At 44.7% G+C, this 23086-nt stretch overlaps 1 long non-coding RNA gene across 1 annotated transcript; it reads right to left on the bottom strand.

The window, feature by feature from the left end:
• Positions 1-2979: 2979 nt before the first annotated feature.
• LOC310676026 lies at positions 2980-14618 on the bottom strand. Its single transcript, XR_014510366.1, has 4 exons — positions 14443-14618; positions 5232-5330; positions 4323-4364; positions 2980-3882 (listed from the first exon to the last, which is right to left on the bottom strand). It is a non-coding gene; the product is annotated as an uncharacterized lncRNA (long non-coding RNA).
• Positions 14619-23086: the final 8468 nt, after the last annotated feature.

Here is a 23086-nt window from a genome sequence, read left to right as displayed (position 1 = left end):
TAGAGTTTCATGCTAATTTTGGAGGGTAAAGTATATGGGCTAAACACCCCCCCCCCTCATTTGTTCAGATGCTTTTTGTATTGTGAGAAGAATGTGCAAGTTCCCAATGACACAATCTGTCAAGGTTTAGAGGGGAATTCTGCTTCCTGACGTTCACTGTGCAGTTTTGCACTGCTTTCTCTATCCAACGTGACAAGCCTGAAATATTTTCTGGTTTATGGAATGTGCCACAGGTATCGATTGGTTCTTCCTACCAGCTTACTAACTGGTGCATAAAGTAAATGAGCTATTTTGGCAAGCATTGGAGAATTGCCACATGCCCACTCTGCTTGCTCCCTCGGCAAAAGCATCGCATCAGCAGACTCTTCTGATAGTCACGGAATTTAATTCACTTGTAAGTAGAGCAGAGGATTAATTGCTTTTATGGACCATCTCTGTTGACACAGTTTGGGAGCAGAGGAGAAGCAGCCGTTCAATTCAAAACCATCGGTTGCACCACCCCATCATTTTATAGTCAGCGACATTAGAGTTTTAAATTTCCACGTGACCTTAATGAAGAAACTAACAAATTTGTCCAAATTGAATTAACTTCATTTTTGCCTTTAACCAAATCCTACAATTAGTTTGATTTATTACACACCATTTTTGTGCTCTTTAATGAAAATAGAGCGTACCAGCTTTATAGCGGAATGGTTGCTCAGCCCTAATGAATCCTAACTCTGTTTACCTGGGAGTAAGCCCTAATGAATCCAATAGAACTTGGGTCATATCCATGCCATATGTTTAAATAACATTATTTCCCATCAAAGAATCCCGGGAACTGTAGTTCTATTGTATCTCACAGAGATACAATTCCCAGCACCCTCACAAAACTACAACTCCCAGGTTTCTTAAGGGGGGTGCCATGTGTTTTACAGTAGTCTGGATGTGACCTTACATCTGAATAGGCATGATCAGGACAAAGTTCTTGCTTCAGAAGGAGTTGGAAAGCCCAATGCTAGCCTCATTTTGCTTTTTCAAATAAGTAAGATCCTTGCCTCATTCACTCGTCTAACACCCCTGGGAGTTTGTTTTATTTCCAGAGCCAGGGAAGATGATATAGACAGTTACACATATTTGCTGAAGTCTACAATGAAAGCCCATTTGAAAGGAGCTGGTTTGGAACACCTTGAGGAACTTCTCTGCTTCTGCCTGGACATCAACGGGTCACTAAGCAAGACATAGTGACATATACCTTGTACAAACCCACACAACACTGGAATACTGTTTGCATCTTGTACCCATATGTATATTGTAATTGCTGTTTACTTCTCACATAAGCATAATTGTATATGAAGGGGAAGGAAAGTGTGTGTGTGTGTCACAGAGAGAGAGAGAAAAATATTTTAGCTCCCCCTACTCCTCGCTGCATTGCAAGCGATTCCAGGGTGGGTACAATAACTCAGTTCAAGAATAGCTTCCATCAGTACATTAATATAAAATGAGAGCAGATAAGGATTAGGATTTTGATGTACTGATTTGTGCTCAGGCTACTTGTTATATGCACATTGAACAGCTAGTCAGTTGGAAAATAGGATCACCTGAGTATATGCACAATTTTATGTACAGGTGGCTGGGGAATGGGTAGAAACTGGCTGCAAGGGGAATTAGTGCATCCCAAATCCCCCATAGAAAGGATTCTGCTTGTATTCAGTTGAATTTGTTTAATCCTCTTTCACAGCCATCCATGTTGGTGGCCATCATGGCATCTTGTGGGAGAGGAGGATATGTCAGAGCTTGCTGGTTTTTCATCTGGGGTAGGGCCAGCCCTACCATTGGACAGTGTGAGGCAGCCACCTGTAAGGCAGTGGTAGGGTAGGGAGAGCAGCAGCTAGGTTAAGTGGGGAGCAATCAGCAGCAGGGTGCTGGAAGACAGAAATGCGTGGGTGTCGTATGGCCAGCCTTCTGCCCTCTAAGTTAGTGTACTGCCCTCAGGTACAGAGGAACATGCTGCACTGTCACTGGGTTACAGTAAACCTGGTTGGCTTTTGTACTTGTAACTGGAGTGGTGGAGGGCAGCAAATGCTATATTGCCCTCGATTATGATTTTCTCACTTTATTTATTGGAGAGAGAGGTTTGGAAGAGAAATCTTATACTCTCTCATAGCAGAGTTAAGCCCAATGATGATTCTTCTAAGAACATTAAAACTTGGTTAGATGTGCATATGCCCTCATCCACCTTTAAACAAACATTCCTAACAAAAATACTTAGGCTAGAATAAATCACAGACACTTACCGTAGATCTGCAAATGAGTGAAAATTTTACTCACAGAGTTTCCAGAAGTAACAGGAAACAACTCTCCATTCACAGAAAACAAAGATGAAAAAGACTTAAAGGAAAGGATCATGCAATCTTTGGGTTAGCAAAGATGTAGGCTTTAAAATATCCATTTTGGAGAGATTCCGTTCACTTGTTTTTTCTTGCCACTCTGAGCCATTGGCTGCATGGCTCCTTCTTGCTTGTTTCACAAAGAGAAAGAGGAAAGGGGTGTGGCAGAGCCTGTTAAGCCACACCCACTCTGGTAACTTGAGCTCAGGGCTCAGATTAACCCTTTCATGTATCCAAGTCTGAGTCAGTAACTGCATATTACAACAATCTAGTCCCAAGAGAGCATCCACATTGCAAGCAGAAGGTGTCAGGTTCAATCCCCAGCATCTCCAGGTTGGGGTGGGAGAGACTCCTGCTTGAAGTCTTGGAGAGCTTCTGCCAGTCAGGGTAGACAATACTGAGCTAGATGGACCAATTTTCTGACTCAGTATAAGACAGCTTCTTATGAGTTCCTATGACAACAAAATGTCTTGAGCCTGATCTGATCTTGGATAGCTGGCAAACTGGTTGCCTATTTCTTCTCCTGTTCCTGATTCCTTTCTTCACCACCTTGCTGCTGTAGCAAACTGAACTTTAATATTAATTCAGGACAGGTGAGGTGTTCTGGTACCTAACAGAATTCCATGCTGGTGGAGACCACCTGTACCCCTACTGCCCAACAATTATTGAAGTCCTTTCAGTTCCAGACTGACCTATGTTTTCATCTTCCACTGCTGGCCTTGAGTTTTGATTGCTATCTCTTTTTTTTCAATCTTTAGCTGTCTGGTTTTAGCATTCCGAGTTATTTAGTGATCTGTGCTAGTTCTGTTTTTATTCTGTTTTGCTGTATGTGTCTGGTTTTGTTCTGTAAGCTACTTTGAATACTTTTGTAGAACTTCAGGATAAAAGTCATAAGCAAGGCTGGCATCTGATGATGTTTTCCCTCCGCAGCAACCAGGTAACCCACCCTCTGCCTCTGTCCGCCTGCCGTCAGGTCCGATCCCCATTACTGAAGAAGATGCATCTCACAGCTGCATCAAATCAGCATTGATTAGCTCTAGCAAACTAATAAGGCACAGTTAATTTGAAGAAACAGCACTGTTTATGGCTGGAAAGCAAACAAGAAGGGGGAAAGCTTTCACCCGTGTGCTGGGGAGAAACTGTGTGTCCCATTTCTGAAGCCTATTTACATACAGCTTGATTCCACAATCTAGGCCTCCTTGGAAGTGAATCTCATGGGGTTTGAGGAGACCCAAACTTGTGTGTGTGTAATTGCAGCTATCTTTTGCATTTTCTTTTAAACAAAGAACTCTCTCTTTTTAAAAAGCACTTTAATTCCTCAGTTAGAAGCAAAGGGTTATATTTGCATAATTCAATGCATGCTTCAGAAAATAGAATAGATATTCAGACACAGTGTTTCCTCTTAGTTAAGAAGATTGTGGATGTGGCACCTCTTTGTGCTTTCCTCACCAGCACAGCTCCTGGATGATGATGAGATGATGATGATGATGACTACGACGATTTATTAGACCACCTGTAATGGTTCTAGGGGTTGCTCGTGCGTAAGTTGCCATTACTCCTGGCTAGGTTGCTTGGTTGAACCCTTTCTGTCTGGACAGCCTCAAGTTCCGTGGCTGCCTCAATCGCTGGCAGAATCCGTCAGTGGGCGTCTCTTAAACCTCTTCCAGCATAAAAGCTGTTTGACGCCCAGTCTCCTCCCCCTTTGCCTGCGTGGAAGTTTTCTGCGCAAGGTGGGTGTGGGCAACGGAGTACTCGTGCCCTCTCCGCTGGTCTCCTGCGAAGAGTCCTGGAGCCACCTCCCCGATTCCTCCATCTGCCCCCCTTCTCCACTGGTGTTAAGCTGATTTCCTTCCCCAGCGGATGGGCTATCTCTCCTCCTACTTGGACCCTCTCCACCATCGTCTTGGAGCCTCCTCTCCGCCTCCCGCTCCGATGGCAGTTCCCTGACACCACCCTTCACCATAAGGCTTCGTGGCGGGTTACAAGAAGTAAAACCTAATGTTAAAAACAGTTCAAAACAACTTACAATCACAGAAATAAGGAGGGTGCCAAAAAATATACCTCAAGTGTCAAAAGCCAGGGTATAAAGGTAAAGGTTAAAGCAACTAATGAACAAAAAAAATCATCAGCTCTACCTTTCCTACATCAGTGATGGCTGAGGAAAGTTTTATCTGATAAACTTTTGCTTGTTACAATACTCCAGGGGCATTGTTAGGAGATATCCGGGGTGTGTGGTGGGGTGTGGGGCAAACTGTGGCTCCTTTGTATGGGCCCTAGATCGCCTGCTTTGTTACTCCTTTTTAAACTTATCTTTCCTCCCACTGTACAGGGCTGAAAGTTGCCCCATCTGTACAAGTATATGCAAAATTATTTTTAATGGACCTGAGTCCTGTAAGGACATAGCCATGCCAATGCCCTAGGGCTGTGTAGGCACCACATATTTAAAGCACATGATTTCCCCCAAAGAATCCTGGGACTTATAATTTGCCACTAGCGGAGCTACAATTCCCAGCACCCTTAGCAAACTACAATTCCCAGGATTCGTGTGGTTTATATGTGCTTAAAATGCATGATGGGCGTGCAGTCTTACTGTTAAAAGCATTTCAGTTCTGCTGGGGTGGGGAGGCTTTTTCTCTCTTTTGAGGAAGGAGCTAGAAGAGGAGAATCTGGAAAATATAATTTACATAGGGAGGAAAACACCTGCACTTTTCTAGGCTTCTTCCCGCTTCAAAACCCAACACACAGAAACATAGGGGGCTGCCTTATGCTGCATCAGACCATTGGCCCATCTAGATCAATGCTGACTACAATGTCTGCCAGCAGCTATTCACTGTTTCCGACAGAGCACATTCCCAGCTCTACCTGGAGATGCCATCAATTGAACTCAGGACCTTCTGCACACAAAGAACAAATCCTCTACCTCTGAGCCACGGTTCCTTGCCCGGTAGGCATCCTGCAGAACTGGGGAGAGTAAAACAATGAGTCCACACCTGACAATTAATGGATTGCAAGAGATGACGGTCAAAATCAGGAAGTTATAGCAAGCACAGCTCTGCTAATTTGCATTGAGAAACACATTTCAAAGTCCCAGAACAGCACTACTGGGAATTTGACTATTTATCTGATGAATCAAGTTTTACAGCTGATCCATCAGTTCTCGAATTAGTATATGTCCTGGAGAGACTTATTAAAAAGTGGTGCAGAAAGGGGTGGGATCAAAATTGCCTTGCTAAATGCTAATGGTCACAACAGGAAATGCTGAGACCTTCCTTCCTTCCTTCCTTCGAATCACAAGCCAGTCTCTGTCTTGGGAAAGATACAAGCATAGACTTGGAAGCTCTTGAGTGGTTCTGACCTTGGGAGGAGGCAGCGTTTAACACCAAATTTAAATGGTGCTGAATGCAGACTGCACACACCAAAGCTCCCAATGGTTCCTTTGCATGTACAGTTTTACCTACAGTATGACTAGGGCTAGTGACTCGCACAGGATTTTGGACCCAGAAGATTGTGACCTGGATTTGGGCTGTGTTTTGTTGTGTTGGAGGGTATGCATTACTCTGCTGGAGAACTGCATTATACAATTCCGAGAAGTGTGAATTTCAAAAGCTGGCTGTGTTTGTTTTGAACAAATATGAATTAGCCAAGACTGCCTTTAATTGCGAACTGAATCAAATTTCTACCTCATCTCTAGACAAAGCATTCTCAGTTGTGGCACCCAGGCTTTGGACTTCCCAGTGCCTAAGCCTTTTCCCTTTTCTGCTTTTCAGAAGCCAGCGGAAGTTATCAGTAGGAATAACTTCTCAGTAATTTACATGTGTCCAGCATTGCACTGTTAAAAACTCATCTGGCACTTCTACTCATCTAGCACTGCGGTCCATCAGATTGCCTATTGTGGTTTGGGAACATCTTTTCTTTTCTTTTCAGTGTCCTGATGGGCCTTCGATGCAGAATTTAGTTGTTGTTTTTTCCTGACTCCTGATGACATTGTAGCTGTTGTTGTTTTTTATTATTTTATTGTACGCTTCTTCTGGAGCATCTGTTAAAAAGCAGCTTATATCACATCATTTGTCTCTGCAGACAAAAGCACATGTTACAAGTGTTGCCAGAAATGGGTCTTCCCTAAAGCACAGTAGAAAGACAACAGACAACATGATGGCCGATGACAAGCCAAGCTGAATAGAAACGCCAGATGGATATTAAGAGCTTGGCAGGTTTCCCCCTCTTTTTTATTTCTCTCTTTCAAATACTCATTTCCCAGATGTATATTGCTCAGTGAGATCAGATTCAGAAAATTCCGATGCACCCCAGAGAAAATTGCTCAGCGGAACGGATCAGAGATGGAGGAGACTGTGGTACCATCTGGTCAACCTTCAATGGATACTTTACAGGTTGTTGGCCTGGAGGACATAGGAAGGCACCTTATGCTGAGTCAATTCCTCTAGCTCAGTATTGTCAGTGACTGGAGACAGAGGCATAGCAAGGTCAGGTGGTATCTGGGGGAAAAAATTTTTGGCACCCCCCAGATTGCAATTTTTGGGAACATTGCCTGGAGTTGTTAAACTTTTTAAGGGACAGTACCCCAAAGTTAGGGACGTGGGTGACGCTGTCGGTTAAATTGCCGATCAGATGGTCGGTGGTTTGAATCCCTGCGACGGGGTGAGCTCCCATTGCTCGGTCCCTGCTCCTGCCAACCTAGCAGTTCGAAAGCACACCAAAGTGCAAGTAGATAAATAGGTACCACTCCAGCGGGAAGGTAAATGGCGTTTCTGTGCGCTGCTCTGGTTTGCCAGAAGCGGCTTAGTCATGCTGGCCACATGACCCGGAAGCTGTACACCGGCTCCCTCGGCCAATAAAGTGAGATGAGTGCCGCAACCCCAGAGTAGGTCACGACTGGACCTAATGGTCAGGGGTCCCTTTACCTTTACCCCAAAGTTGTTGAGCTTTTTAAAGGGAAGGTTGGCCGCAAAACACATGCGCCCACAAATTGCTCAAATCCAACCAGTGATCACATAAAACTGTGTCAGCGCCGCCACCCGGGAGTGCGAGCACTGCCCACTGGGAGTGCCAGGATGATTGTCGGGCGTATTTGCGTGATCAGGGGGCGGATTTTCACGTTGGGGATCGCGCCAATTGTGGAAATCCACCCGCCAGGGGTGCGAGCACCACCACGCAGATCCACCGGGGGGATTTTGTCACACACCCAGGCATGACACCCGGGGCGGACCACGACACCCACACACCCCTTGCGACGCCCCTGCCTGGAGATGCCGCAGATGCAACCTTGGACCTTCTGTGCGCAAAGTAGATGCTCTGCCACTGCGCTCTGGCTTTCCCCCAAGATCAGACTCTTTGGAGAAAGGAGACCAATCACATGTATGCATTGGCCTTTGACCTTCTTGGCTGTTTAAAGCAACATGTCTAAGTGTGGTGTAGTGGTTAAGAGCAGTGGACTCGTAATCTGGTGAACTGGGTTCACGTCTCTGCTCCTCCACATGCAGCTGCTGGGTGACCTTGGGCTAGTCACACTTCTTTGAAGTCTCTCAGCCCCACTCACCTCACAGAGTGTTTGTTGTGGGGGAGGAAGGGAAAGGAGAATGTTAGCCGCTTTGAGACTCCTTCAGGTAGTGATAAAGCGGGATATCAAATCCAAACTCTTCTTCTAATTGTATACCTCCAAACATTCCTTAGATGAAAATAGGGACATTTCTTACTCCCCCCCCAACCCATTTTTTGCCCCCTACCCCACCATAGGGCATGTCCTGTCAGAAGAGGGCAAGTGCCACCACCACTTCAGCAATGGGACACAGCATACAAGCCCTCCACTGTCCTGAGAAAACCCCTTAATCCTGATTTTTATATTATTCTTTAAATAAAAGCACACACCAAAAAAAAAATTTTAGAGCGGGGCAAGATTAGACGCGGCCACACAAAGTATTTGTTTTTTTAAAAAAACCAAGACTCTTTGCGCTCTGCTCCTCCTTTCCTCCCATCCAGGGCAGCCCAGGAGCATGACAGTGACTTGGCTGGAGGCAGATCAGGTGAGCAGTGCAACTTCCCCACTGCACCATCCTGTGCCCATTCTAAATCATGCTTTCATGAGCACAGAAGGCTCCCTGTTTCACACAGTCTGACTGATGGATGGCAGCCAGCAAGGATGAATATGGGGCAGAGCTCATCTCCATTTCCCCCTCCATCCCATATGAAGTTAACCTGGAATCTGCATGCCTGATCAAGCTCTAGGTGTGGCCTCTTTTGAACAGGTGACTAAAGCTGGATCTAGACACATCAAAAAACGAGTTTCAGGAAAACGCGTTGTAAACCTCTAAATGGGTAATCACATTGGCGAAAGATGGAACTCCACAGCGCCATCTGGTGTCGCAGATAAAACGGCTTTTCTTTACTAATGTAGCTGAGTCTTCAGTTGCATTTAGCTGCTATGGGAATCCGTGAAGTACACAGAGCCCAGCTGCTCACATCCTGAGTTTAAAAAGCAAAATAAAATGCTTGCACCTTTGAGCTCTGTTTACTTGAATGGAATAGCAGAATCAGTGAGACTTAATTGTGTTGGACTGCGCCCATGGTGAGCAATAACTGCAAGGCTTTTCTGAACAATATGTGCGTGTGTGAAATAAATGCACAGTTATTGCCCATCTGGTGATTGCAACAAACTCGTGCCTTCTCAGAATATATCTGAGCAGACTTTCACGTGAGCTGGGACCACGAGATCAAGTCATTTGTATGTTTATCACACTGCCAATAACATGAACATCATGTTCCATGTCTGAGGAATCATTTGTAGCTAAAATTCCCCCAAAGGAGGAAAAATGGGACTTGTATTCAACAATGGCACAGGTATATCAGACCCAGGAGAAGCGCTGAATATATTAAAATGCTTAATGAGTGTTTGCTGTATTCCTGCATTCTTATACAGTTTCATTATAGCCCGCTTTGTTGTAGAAAATGTGGTTCTCTTAGACTTAGCGCATAAAGAAATGTCTCCCCTCCCTGTGGCTGTGAAGCATTCAAGTATAAATCAAGCTCTCCATTCGGTGGGCAGTAATACAACATACAAGGCTGCCCTGAACTACTTCTTCATTCTTTACAGCCCCCAATTGTTAGCATCATGGGAGAAACTCGCTTCAGAAATAACTGAGCAACAAAGCAATGCATGGTGCGCAGAGCTGTATTTCCTCTTTATGCGTCATAAGAGGTAATATACATAAGACCCTCATCTCAGGTTCCCAGCATATCTGGAACAATGCATAAATCAGGGCTGACTAATCTTTTTCAGTTTGGGGGACGCATTGATGGTACCTAAGCAGTGGGTATGGCCAATATATGTGGGCATTTACACACACTGCACATTAAACCACACCCACATACACTCAGCAGACATGGACATTCAAAAACATGCATGCAGAGGCACACACACGCACCAGCATTTCCAGATCTCCAATCTGAGCACCAAACACCACAACACTGAGATCAGAGACAAAGCTCCTTCCCTGCTTTTTAAGGGGGAAAGGCAGTGTTCCTCCCCACCTGAGTGCTGGAGTGGGTGTGTTTGGAAACGCTGCCTTCTGCTTTGTACAGGATGATTCCCACTGCTGGGATAAGCCATGCTGAAAAGACCTGAACCTGCCATAGCATGTACTTCTCAACCCTAAAGGCAAATCTAAGAAAGTGTTTATTTAGAATAAGTCAAAGAGACCAAAGGGAAAAGGCAGGATGATTCATTAATAAAATAAACACCAGGATGTAGCGAACTGTCATGGGCTGGTTGGATGCAGAGGAATGCTAGCAGGAACCAGCTGGGAATCACCAATGAAAGAAGGCTTAGTTTCCAGGGAGTGGTGGTGGGACAACAGTCAGAGGGAGAAGACCAGGAAGAGGAGGTGTTGGAAGCTGAGGAGGCAACTGGGCTTAGTGAGCTGGGAGAGTCTGTGGCAGAGAGAAGTCCAGAATCAGTGGCAGAAGCTGAAGCAAGAGAGGAGGGAGGAGAGAGGCCAAGAGGTAGAGATGAGTCAAACTGGTGAAGAGTCATGGATGTCTCCCCCTCCTGCTGCGAGAAGTTCCCCTGCCCCCTTGTCTGCTAAAACCAGAAGAGGCATTAAAAGGGTGGAGGAGAGATTTGCGACACACAGATGTAGTCTCTGATTGCTTAGGAAAGAACCCTGGAGAGGAGGGGACTTAGCTAGCTCTGGAGAGCTAGGGACCTTCAGTCTCAGCAACTGCTTCATGGGGGAAAGACCTACCGGAGATGCGTTGCTGTGCTCATTAGGCTTGAGACTCCTTTGCATATCGTGCTTTTGCTAATAAAGTGTTAACTCCAACTTGCACAGTGTGATTTACTGCTGGCCTGCTCCTGTCTAGTAAACCAGATCGGTAGCTGGGTTCCTATTGAGGGTATTTGGCGAGCCAACACGACAGTGATGCAGGATTGAGGATTGGAGCGATCATTCTGTGGTATTATGGCAGTGGAGAAAGCTGTGTTGTAACTTTTGAATAAATGTGGTTTGTTTTTGTTTGTTTTATTAAAAGAAAGGATGGAAAGGATAGCAAGATATCAGTAGTGGTATTTGCATCCTGCGGCTCTAGACAAACTTGCAAGCAAATGCTGCAAGTGGAGTTTGATTAAAACATAATCTCTTTACAAGGCTGCTTTTTATTGATCTCCTTCCCCATGCCATGGAACCCCTTTTGAAAACACAGGGAACTTTCAAAAGTACTTTTGTGATATGGCAATGGGAGAATTTGCTGATCAAAGGAAAGAACTGAAAAGTCTTTAGGCACCTCTGAAAGCTGCTCATTGGATCTCAGCCCATATTTTTACATGGACTGCTTTGATGCACTGGGTAATTTCTGTATCACTTAATTAATGAGATCCATCTCCCTATATCTGATTTCTTTACAGTGGGAAAACTCTTAATCCTCATTCTTTAAGGAAAGCACCACTGTATAACATACATTTCAATCTATGTTCTTTAGCGGGATCCATTGCTGATACTGATCAACATCTCCTTTGTGAACCAGAGACACTTTTTATCGAATGGATTATCACTGCAGGAAACAGAGACTACTACAAATGATTGGGGGCAGCATTAGGAAGCTGGCTGCGTTTCAGGGGCTTTTCAGCTCAGTCTTATGAGGATGGTGATGTTAGAATCATAGAATTTTTGAGTTGGAAGGTACCCTGAGGATCATCTAGCCAACCCCCTGCAAGGCAGGAATATACAGCTGGCCCATACGGGGATCGAACCTGCCACCTTGGCGTTATCAGCACCAACTGAGCTGTGCAGATGCAACCACTGCATAGGGGAGTGTGGCGTTTGCCCTCCTATGTGTGTGATATCATACTGGGTTCATAGGGAAAGAGTTAACTAATTGTAAAATGACTAACCAATGGGAACCCAAGGGGCAGAGTTAACTGTGTATAAGGTTTAAGCACAGAGAGGAGTTAGAGTGGTTGAGAAGACAGTCTGGAGTTAGACAAGAGAGGGAAGATAAGTCTGTGGGTTGGGCTAGTCTGGTGTGAGAGAGGGAGAGAATTTGTTAAGAGGGGTCAGTCAAACAGTTGAGATAATCAGTCAGAAGGTATTAGGAAGGTACAGGGAACCAGGCAGAGGGCCTTCTCGGTAGTGGCGCCCTCCCTGTGGAATGCCCTCCCACCAGATGTCAAAGAGAACAACAACTACCAGACTTTTAGAAGACATCTGAAGGCAGCCCTGTTTAGGGAAGCTTTTAATGTTTGATGTATCACAGTATTTTAATATTCTTTTGGAAGCCACCCAGAGTGGCTGGGGAAGCCCAGCCAGATGGGCGGGGTATAAATAATAAATTATTATTATTATTATTATTATTAGCCGGTAAAGAAACTAAAGTTAAGCTACTGACAGGAATGTTATCCAAGAAACCATAAACTTGTTAATGTTTGTAAAATAAACTTGTTTTTTTTTGTTCATTTTTAACAACTGACTGGACTCAGTGTTTTACCAGAGAGTAACTGGTTGGTGGCAGCGGGGAAGCGAGCACAGTGGTGGCACAGGGATCAATAGACCGTTAAACGTCCGGGGACCTTGTGTGATCGCCACAAAAGTGGTTGTCTTGAGGAGCCTTGAGGAACATACGCAGTAATCCTGAGGAGGCATGCAAAGGCAGAAGCTCTTATATACAGTGTAAGTCAGCCCGATTTATTTCTTACATCTATTTGAAATTCATATCTTGCTCTTCCTCCCAAAGGAGCCCAGGGTGGCAAACATCAAAATGTTTAAACAACACAGTTTACCAGTTTCCAGGGTTCTCTGTTAAAGTGTTACACCGTGTGGTATGATGGTTAGAGTGTCAGGTTAGGACCTGGGAGGCCAGGGTTCAAATCCCCACTCAGCCATGAAGCTCACTGGGTGACGTAAGGCCAGCCACTGCCTCTCAGCCTCACCGACCTCACTGGGGTGTTTTGAGCATTAAATGGGGAGGGGGGACCCATGTGCTTCACCTCAAGTGCCTTGGAGGAAAAGGTGGGCTATAAATGCAATAGACAGATAAATACACTTTAAATATATGGTACGGATGTGACCATAATCCAACAACATCTGGTTGCTCACAGGTTTGTTTGCTGGTAGAGGCACAGCTAGGGGACGCGGGTGGCGCTGTGGGTAAAACCTCAGCGCCTAGGACTTGCCAATTGTCAGGTCAGCGGTTCGAATCCCCTTGGCAGGGTGCGCTCCCGTTGCTCGGTCCCAGCGCCTGCCAACCTAGCAGTTCGAAAGCACCCCCGGGTGCAAGTAGATAAATAGGGACCGCTTACTAGCGGGAATGTAAACGGAGTTTCCATATGCTGCACTGGCTCGCCAGATGCAGCTTGTCACGCTGGCCACGTGACCCGGAAGTGTCTTCGGACAGCGCTGGCCCCCAGCCTCTTAAGCGAGATGGGCGCGCAACCCCAGAGTCCGACACGACTGCCCCGTACGGGCAGGGGTACCTTTACCTTTACCTTTTAGAGGCACAGCTAAAGTAAGCTGCTGAGAAGTTGGCAGCCCAAGCTCAAGCTAGCAAGAACAACAGTGTGAAATATTTAGCATTTATTTAGTGTTTCTGAGTGTTCAAAAGCACTTCACACGCAACTAATGCATTATTATCCCCATATTGCAGTCCTCTACTTACAGCATTTAAGTGCCAAGCAAATCACACATTAACACATTCCTCTTCCACTTTGAAAACAACAGGCCTAATTATTCCTAAGGCTACAGCTTTATCATATTTGGTGCTCAATATCAAAGAATTTGATACTTGAGTTTCAAAAGCTCCTCTGTTAGGCTTCAGTGGTCTTGAGCAGGGAACTTTCTCTGTGGGTGTTACAGTGGTACCTCTGGTTAAGAACTTAATTCGTTCCGGAGGTCTGTTCTTAACCTGAAACTGTTCTTAACCTGAAGCACCACTTTAGCTAATGGGGCCTCCTGCTGCCACTATGCCACTGGAGCACGATTTCTGTTCTCATCCTGAAGCAATGTTCTTAACCCGAGGTACTATTTCTGGGTTAGCGGAGTCTGTAACCTGAAGTGTATGTAACCTGAGGTACCACTGTACTTCCTTTTAACTTTTACTGAGCTCTTGCCTCCCTCTGCCCTTCCCATTCATTGGCTTTACAAGAACACCTATAAAGTATGGGACTCTTACTAAGGCCTTTTTAAACTACTACCCCAGTGTCTCTCTCTCTCTCTCTCTCTCTCTCTCTCTCTCTCTCTCTCTCACACACACACACACACACACACAAATGCTTAAAGTTCTTCCACCATTCTGTCTGAAAGTTGCCATCCAGTAGAACTTTCCTGATTGGTGAAAGGCCTTTTGTAATCTGGCCAAATAAGCATTGATCTGACACCCTCAGCAACATTGCAAGGCACTTTACGGACAAAATAGATTTGGACACTGTCGCTTGAGGTCTAGGACACGAGACCCTTTGACCGCTGGTATTTGAATCCAAGCAAACATGATGCTGTTAAAGTTTTAAGTTTAATGTACATAAAATGCTGTGTTTGAATGCCTTGTATTTGTAATGCTGCAAACAGAAGCTTACCTTAAGCGATAGGTTCCATTGCGGGTGAAAGCGGAGGGCTGATGTTTTTTAATTTTAGTGAGTTAAGCTACCTGATGACTCATTGCTGGAAATCAGAGCTAAGCTCTCACAGCAGGAGATGAAACTTGAGAAGTCAGAGACAAGTAGTAGCAGCAGCAGCAGCAGCAGCAGCAGCAGCAGCAGCAGCAGCAGAGAGGTTCTGCAATGATAAACAAGCTTAGGATCTCTCTCTGGGATCAGAGAGAGGAAAGTTTACTGAACTGCATAAAAGACTGAACATTGCTTGAGTGCAATGTGTTATAGTAAGTTACAGGAACAAAACAAAAAGTAACTAGATTTTAGATGGTTCTGCAGTAAAGTTTTGTAACTCATTATTGGGGTGGAAAGTTCATACACAAGGTCCAGAACAGGGATTCTGTTGAACAAGTCTTACAGATGTTAGCTACAATCCATAGGTATCCTGTAGTTTCTCAATAAGCACTCCTCTTTGATGTGTTCCTCCTCAAACCAGCTTCCATCCAATTTGAGAAATGCAGGCCATGGTTAAGCTGAGGTGTGTACAATTTGAATAGCCATTGCACGTGTGCGGATGAAAACTTCCTTGAACAGGAGTTAGGGTGGGGAGTGCAGGTGCGGGGAACCAAATCAGGTAATGCACATTGGGTGAAGATGACCCTGCTTTCTCTGTAGTGTGTACAGCAAGTACAAATGAAAGTACAAATGCAATGTAAAACATGGTGAGGGGGATACGACCTCTATGTTTGAAACCGCTCATGTGTACATACCCTTCATTTCAGTTCTAGTTTAGGGAAGCAAAACTAGACTCCCTGATTTCAAGGAACAGACAAGAGAAAGCTAGCAGGATGCGCATGCTGGAAGAGCCAGGGTCTCCTCGTTCAACTCACTTCCAAGTGTGTGCATGAATATTTCATACACACTCCAATTTCTAGTAACGATTATGCTCTAGGAAAACCACAAACACCATGAGCTGAAAGCCATTATAACAGTTTGGCCCCGATCCCATTTGCTTTTCTGATACAATTACACACTGGCCACTATTCAAAGGACTACTCTAGGTGCACACACCACAGTCTCTGGCATGCCCTGCAGAATTTTGACATTCTTTCCTTAAGCAGCAGACACACACACCTCAGTAATGCCAAATTGCAAACTGCTTATGACGCTCCCTGGGGCATGTAGAAGTAGTTGCATGCCCCCCGCCCCACCTTAATCTAAACCATCATCTCTATCCTAACCGGTCTACCCACTTACTACAGGAAGGCACACAACATGGAGATTCTTTTTTAGAAGCTTCCACGAACTGCGACGCTGAGCTCTTGTTCCTGCAGTGTGTTTTCACCCTTGGATGCCTTTCTACAAGTGCTCCAGATATTGTTTCAGAGCTGCTTTAACTCTACATCAAAGTCGCAGCCCAGACAGAGCAGATGAAAGCTGGGCGTTTGGGTAGAAAGTGGAGGTGTTTGTGGAACGGAGCAGTCGTGCCGATTTTTGCCTTTGCTCCATGAGAAACAAACCACATGAAGGAGACCCACACACATCTCCAGCAGAGGCAAATCTTTTGAGTGAACCTGCCCAGATGGCAGATAACACAAAGGGGGGAAAGCCACCTGTTCTCCCGAGGCAGCTCACAGCTCTCACCTCTTCAGCTTGTCCAGGATTTCTTGGCAGAAACAGATGGGAAACCAACAGAGAAGAGGCAGAGAGTTAGCATGTGTGGACCCATTTGTTCTAAAGCTGTTCAGGGAAGAAAAGGCACATTAGGGAAGAGAAGGGCCCTAGCTTAGTGGCAGAGTATCTGTGTTGCTCCCTAGAGACCTCAGGTTCAATCCCTAGCTATTCTAGGTAAGGGAAGACTCCAGTCTGAAACCACAGGGAGTTGCAGCCAATACTGAGCTAGCTGAGATTGAATCCCAACAAGACAGAAGTCCTGTTTTGGGGGGACAGGAGGCGGGCAGATGTGGAGGATTCCCTGGTCCTGAATGGGGTAACTGTGCCCCTGAAGGACCAGGTGCGCAGCCTGGGAGTCATTTTGGATTCACAGCTGTCCATGGAGGCACAGGTTAAATCTGTGTCCAGGGCAGTTGTTTATCAGCTCCATCTGGTATGCAGGCTGAGACCCTATCTGCCTGCGGACTGCCTCACCAGAGTGGTGCATGCTCTGGTTATCTCCCGCTTGGACTACTGCAATGCGCTCTACGTGGGGCTACCTTTGAAGGTGACCCGGAAACTACAACTAACCCAGAACGCGGTAGCCAGACTGGTGACTGGGAGCGGCCGCCGAGACCATATAAAACTGGTCTTGAAAGACCTACACTGGCTCCCAGTACGTTTCTGAGCACAATTCAAAGTGTTTGTGCCGACCTTTAAAGCTCTAAACGGCCTTGGTCCAGCATACCTGAAGGAACGTCTCCACCCCCATCGTTCTACCCGGACACTGAGGTCCAGCATCGAGGGCCTTCTGGCGGTTCCCTCACTGCGAGAGGCCAAGTTACAGGGAACCAGGCAGAGGGCCTTCTCAGTAGTGGCGCCCTCCCTGTGGAACGCCCTCCCACCAGATGTCAAAGAGAACAACAACTACCAGACTTTTAGAAGACATCTGAAGGCAGCCCTGTTTAGGGAAGCTTTTAATGTTTGATGTATTACTGTATTTTAATATTTTTTGGAAGCCGCCCAGAGTGGCTAGGGAAGCCCAGCCAGATGGGCGGGGTAAATAAATTATTATTATTATTAGTGGTCTGACTTGTTAGGACACAGTTTCCTATGTTCCTAAAACAGATTTCGTAGGTATCAGCCTCCATTTCAAAGTGTGCTTTTCTTCTTCCAGCTTTAACCAGCAGCTCAAAAAATATTAGGACATATCACAAAATGGGCGGCTAACACAGCAGTAGGTCTCAGCACACCACGCTTGGAAGCAGTGAGGTTTCAGTTAAGTGGCGGGCCTCTTTTTGCTACAGAGGTGTTAGCAAAGTCACTTTAAGTAATGCAAACATAGTCCAGAGAGGAAAGTCCAGATTGCTATTGGGGGTTTTTTGGATTAAATTTCTATACCATCCTTCATCTGAGGATCACAGGGTGGTTTACAATATAAATACATCACTAAGTAAATTTCTCCTAATAGACTCATGTTTGTATGCAATTTTGACAAATATACATATATATTTTTTTGCAAAGCATTTCCCTCAAAAATAATGCATTTCTGCATCCTTTTTTTTTTTTTTTTACTAATATGTGCATTTTATGGACATTTTAGCCATTTTCATACATGTTACACGTCTGGAGAATGGCACTGCAAAATTCAGAGAACGGAGAAATCTGAGGGATGGCTGTGTTTCAGTTCATGCATCATTTAGGAAAGTGGAAATCAGGCAGGTTTGCCTTTAAATGCAAACTGATTCGAATTTCTCCCCCATCGCTAACCCCAAGGCAGAGGTTCCTCTGCTATTGTGCTCTGCTGTGATCACTTTCCACATCTTGTCTGCAAACAGATTGTTCTCTCTCACCTGCTTTCCTCACTCCAGAGATTCTACACTAGGCATCAAGATGACCATGAAGGTTGTGGGTGGCAATATGTCTGTCTAGCTGAGCCTATATAAACCCTATCTACAATCTGTGGGTCATCTGAGGTACCCATATCTTTTAAGGGAGGGGATTAGGATTTAGGTCTAACCAATTTAGTTTATTTTTAGCTTCAAATTCTGGCTTTCCATCTGGTTCAGATATTTTGAAACAGTTCTCCACTTTGCCTAGAGGTCTTTTCCTAGCATGGCTGTTTCCACATGCTGTCCATATGGCTCCATCAGACAACTATATGTATGGCTATATCCATTTTCTACTCCTATTGACGAACAGAACAATCCTAGCCATGTCTACCCAGAATTCAATGGGGCTTACTCCCAGGTGGGGATGGATAAATATGCCAATTTCAATTTCTCTCAGTTTCTCCTTCTACCAGTCTTAAGTTCAGTTCCACACATTTCCAAATCAGCTTGCAGTTTTTAAAAAGTCCTCATTGCAATTTTGCCTAATATACACGTTGGGAAATATACACTCTGAGAGTTGTAGAGATTTCCTTAAATTAAGCCAAGCTTGCTTTGTGGGGAAATTCTGTCCAACATGGTATTCCAATCCTCCTCAGAGATAGAAATTTTTGAGTCCAATTCTCAGAGTTTTGGCAGTCCTTCTCCTGTTCTCACTTCAGTTATTAATAACACATTATATAACATAAACTTAGCCTTTAATATGGCTGTTTCATTAGTGCAACAGTTGCTCAGGTGGGGTAAGGGGAGGCGTAGTATATTTTATTATTCTAACCTGCCTTGGGACCTTGCGGTAAAGGGTGTGTAAGAAATCTAATAAAATAAAATAAAATAAGCTGTCTTCTTGAGTACATATTCACTAACGGATGAATACATGGCCAGTCCTCCCATTAGGCAAGGCGAGGCAGCTGCCCCAGAATACAGAGGTCAGGGGATAGAGAACAGGAGCCAGATGGTGTAGGACAGAGCTGTTTGTGCCACAGGTCCTACCCGCTAAGCCCACCTGCTGCCTTTACATGTGGTGGAACACATCATCTCATCACCTGTATTGAAGTAAAACATTTTGCCAGCCTGCTCAGTTTTTGTACATGAAATGGGAAATGGGATTCCTGACTTGTCCTTTGCCACAGGCAGCAAAATGTCTTGGGCTGGCCCTGAGTGCACCTTCCCAGCACACCATTTTGGACAGTGCAGTGACACGCAGAGAACATCTTCTCCGTGCAAGAGAAAGCAGAATTTTGCATGGGCCACTCCAGATAGTCAAAACACTGAATGCTATTTTTTATTTTACACACAGAGTGCTTCTGCAGCTGTGCCCAAGTCAAAGTACCACATTTTTCCATGTATAAGACTCCCCCATGTATAAGATGACCTGAAATATACTCAGTCGCAAAGTGATTTCATGCTCTTTATTCAGCTCATAGTGGTGAGGAGGAATGAATGAATGTCCCCTCAAAGTATCTGCTTTATATACATTATTTACACAATGGGCTGCACATGATTGGCTAATTCCGGAATTCTACTGTAAGCCAATCAGGTTGTGGATTTACTTCTATCTGGAGCATGATTGGGTGGTTCCTGCCAACCAATCATACTGCTGCATTGTTCTAGGACCAATCAGACTGCTGCCTTTTGGATCCTATTGTTCTAGGACCAATCAGACTGCTGCAGTTTGGATCCTATTCAACTCAGTACATAACATGACCCCTATTTTTTTGAACCCAAAATTAAGGAAATGAAACCCTAAAATAGAAGTGAAAATCTGGATGATGGCGGCGGCAAGTTGTTGATCTTTTTTGGGGCGATCGCCCTCAAAGTTTCCAGCATGAGGTGCATGCAGTGCACTGTGGTGCAGAAGCAAAGGCAGCAGAAGAAGTTTGCAGAAGCAAAGGCAGCGACTGGGGCACCACACGCTCCCCCTCAGTGGCTGCTGCTGCTGCTGCTGCTGCTGCTGCGGGGAAGCAGGCTCCCAAGCAGGATGCCAAGGAAGAGCTGCGGCCGCTCTGGTTGGGCCATGCCGTCAAGCAAATTGAGCTGGGGGCAGGGTGGGAGCTTGAGAGGGGAAGAGGGGGGGAAGGAAAGAAGGGCAATGAGAGGTATCTGAGGCAGTGGCAGAAGTAGTGGCGGCAGTGGCGGCTGATCTCAATCCGCTGGCCAAACCAGCATGGGCTTCAGGAGGTGAGCCAGTCACCAGCATGTAACCCGGGGGGGGGGGGGGGAGAGACAGCAGCAGGAGGGACCGCTTCAGCTTGCCCAAGCCAAAATCCCGGACATATGCTTAATTATTTTAAAATTTCCCCCAGATGTCTGTGTACAAGTCGGCCCCCATTTTTTTACTAATTTTTTAAGAAGAAGAAGAAAAGTTTGGATTTGATATCCCACTTCATCACTACCCTAAGGAGTCTCAAAGCGGCCAACAATCTCCTTTCCCTTCCTCCCCCACAACAAACACTCTGTGAGGTGAGTGGGGCTGAGAGACTTCAAAGAAGTGTGACTGGCCCAAGGTCACCCAGCAGCTGCATGTGGAGGAGCGGAGATGCGAACCCGGTTCACCAGATTACGAGTCTACCGCTCTTAACCACTACACCACACTGGCTCTCAATACCGTATTTTTCCGTCTTATACACAGAAAAATACGGTGATTAGCAAACAGCGTCATTTATAATCTCAGCCATGTAGAATGTGATGTTAGCCTCAGCTTCAGAAACAATCCTGACATCATAATTAAAAACACTGACAAAGGGGGGGGGGAGCTGTCATCTCCATGATCAAGTCAGGCTACATATGGGAAACCGAGAGTCAACTTTCTGATCCCACATTTTACAGGCGCCTATCCTCAGAGTCCTCTGAGGAATAGCGAATGGAACTATGTAACATGAGGAATTCCCTACAGATCTGCCAGGACCAAATCTGCATAGACACAACACACCAAACCATATAAGACCTAAAGGAGTTGGGGATGAGGTGGCTCTGTGTGCTTCCCAAAATGTAACACTGAAAAATATAAATATTTTTTTAAAAGAAATAAATGAATGTCTGAATATGGCACAACCAACTACCCAATAAGAACAGGGCTTAAGTATATTAGTTTTAAAAATCAATCTTAGAAAATTGTTTTTCAAAATTACTATGGCCTAAGCAAGCTGGCATTCAAATCATTAATTGAAATCAGATTAACAACATCTTTAGGTTAATAGGTCAGTAATCCAGGCGTGCTAAAATATGGGTTACTAGTTAAATCATTCAGAGGCTCAGAAACACAGATAAACCAAACAAGGATTAAACTGCTCAGGCTGTATTAGTCTTTTTAGGAAATCCCAAATTGAGTTTTTACATACGAGGACTTCAAATGCGCACTGGGCAGTCATCGGTTGCAGATGGAATATGCACCTTTTTTAAAAAAGGGTTAGTTTACTTTGTTCGCCATAAACACAGTTACTGATATCGCTGAACAGGTGGATGATTCGAGTAGATTTTTCTGGATAAATTTCATGGCTGTTGTTTTTAATGATAGAAGATTTCTTTTGGGCTGCATTATTGCACAAACCCACCTGATCCAAACATTCTAAACTGATGTGCAGATTGGAAAGCAATTATTAAGAATAATTGGGTGCGCTCTTCCCACCTTAGATCAAATCTATGCTGCCAGGTGCCATAAGAAAGCGGCAGAGATAGCACAGGATAGTACGCACTCCGGAAATGATCTCTTTCAGCTTCTGCCTTCTGGAAGAAGGTATAGGGTTATAAAGGCCAGGACTAGCCGCCTTAGAAACATTTTCTATGCAAATGCAATTCTGGTTCTAAACGAAGCATAAGGGGTCTCTATAGAATAGTGTATTTAAAATGGGGTTTTAGAGTTTTTAGGGGTTTTTAAATGTTTTATGTAGTTTTGCAGTAGTTTTATGTAGTTTTGTGGTAGTTTTATGTAGTTTTTCAATTTCATTGTTCCGCATGGGACAATTACAATAAAGATATCGTTATCGTTATCGTTATTAGTTCTTGCATTGCTCCAAATTTTTGCAATATAGTTCTTGACTCAAAAAGTGAACCAAAATGCATATAGAAATCCTGGTTTTTATTAAAATGAGTAAAAATTGCGTATTTTATGGTAACATAGCTTGAAAAGGCATTTTTTTAAAAACCACATACAAACAAAAATAACGCAAATTTTCATGCCCTTTTAAAAAAAAAAATAGAGTGATGCAGAAACTGGATGGAACACACTTTGGAATCAACACATGTGAAACTGACATGCCCCAGATATAGGCTGACCCCTCCATATCTGCTTATGTAACAGAGAAACCAGCATTGCAGTTTGTAAGGAATTGGGGAGGGACTCTATATTTTGTTTTCCAGTGGCTGCCAGCAACTGATTCAACCTGCGTCCCCAGGAAGCAAAACCTCCTTCACCCCCTGTATAAGGGAAGCTCAAGGCACATGCCAAATAAGCAGTGCCCATGCCATGCCCTTTGGCAGCAGGCCTGGCACCCGTGGTTGACTTTGTAAGGAACTGGCTGAGGGTCCAATGTGTTTGAGGTTCATCGGAACACCCTAGGGAGGTAAGCCAACCAACAATCTGGGTGAGCAGAGTTAATCCAGAATCGGAGAACATTTTGCTGTCTAGTCAGGAAGATGTGCCAACCCGTGGCCCTGAGGATTCATTACAGAGGGCAGCTGAGATCAGAGACCAGGGCTCCCAAGTCTAGTCTAATAAGCCCCTAATGCAAGGTCTATCTTGCAAGCTTTATGGCTGAGCAGGAGTCACTGATTTCCCTGGTTAATGTTCAATCCACTAAACCTTATTGTTCTTTTCTTCACAAACATCTGAATTGTACCTCACTTCTCACAGTCATTTCTCCCTTCCTCCTATCTGGAGCCCTAGCTATGGGTATAATGATTACCCTGCAATTTGCCATGTGTTCTTCACAAATTGTGGGGGTTTGTCATGAATATTTTGCCTGGAAAAGGCATTTTTTTTGTTTCACATATTCCAAATATTCGAAGAGGATTTCTGTTGTTGACTGCTTTTGAATCCCTAAATAAATACATGCCTACAAAAGCCAACGATTCCTATCCCAAAGCAACGC

Source organism: Podarcis tiliguerta (assembly GCF_965153285.1).
Source record: "Podarcis tiliguerta genome assembly, chromosome: 4".
Classification (NCBI taxonomy): Eukaryota; Metazoa; Chordata; class Lepidosauria; order Squamata; family Lacertidae; genus Podarcis; species Podarcis tiliguerta.
This window is presented reverse-complemented; position numbering and strand designations above follow the sequence as displayed.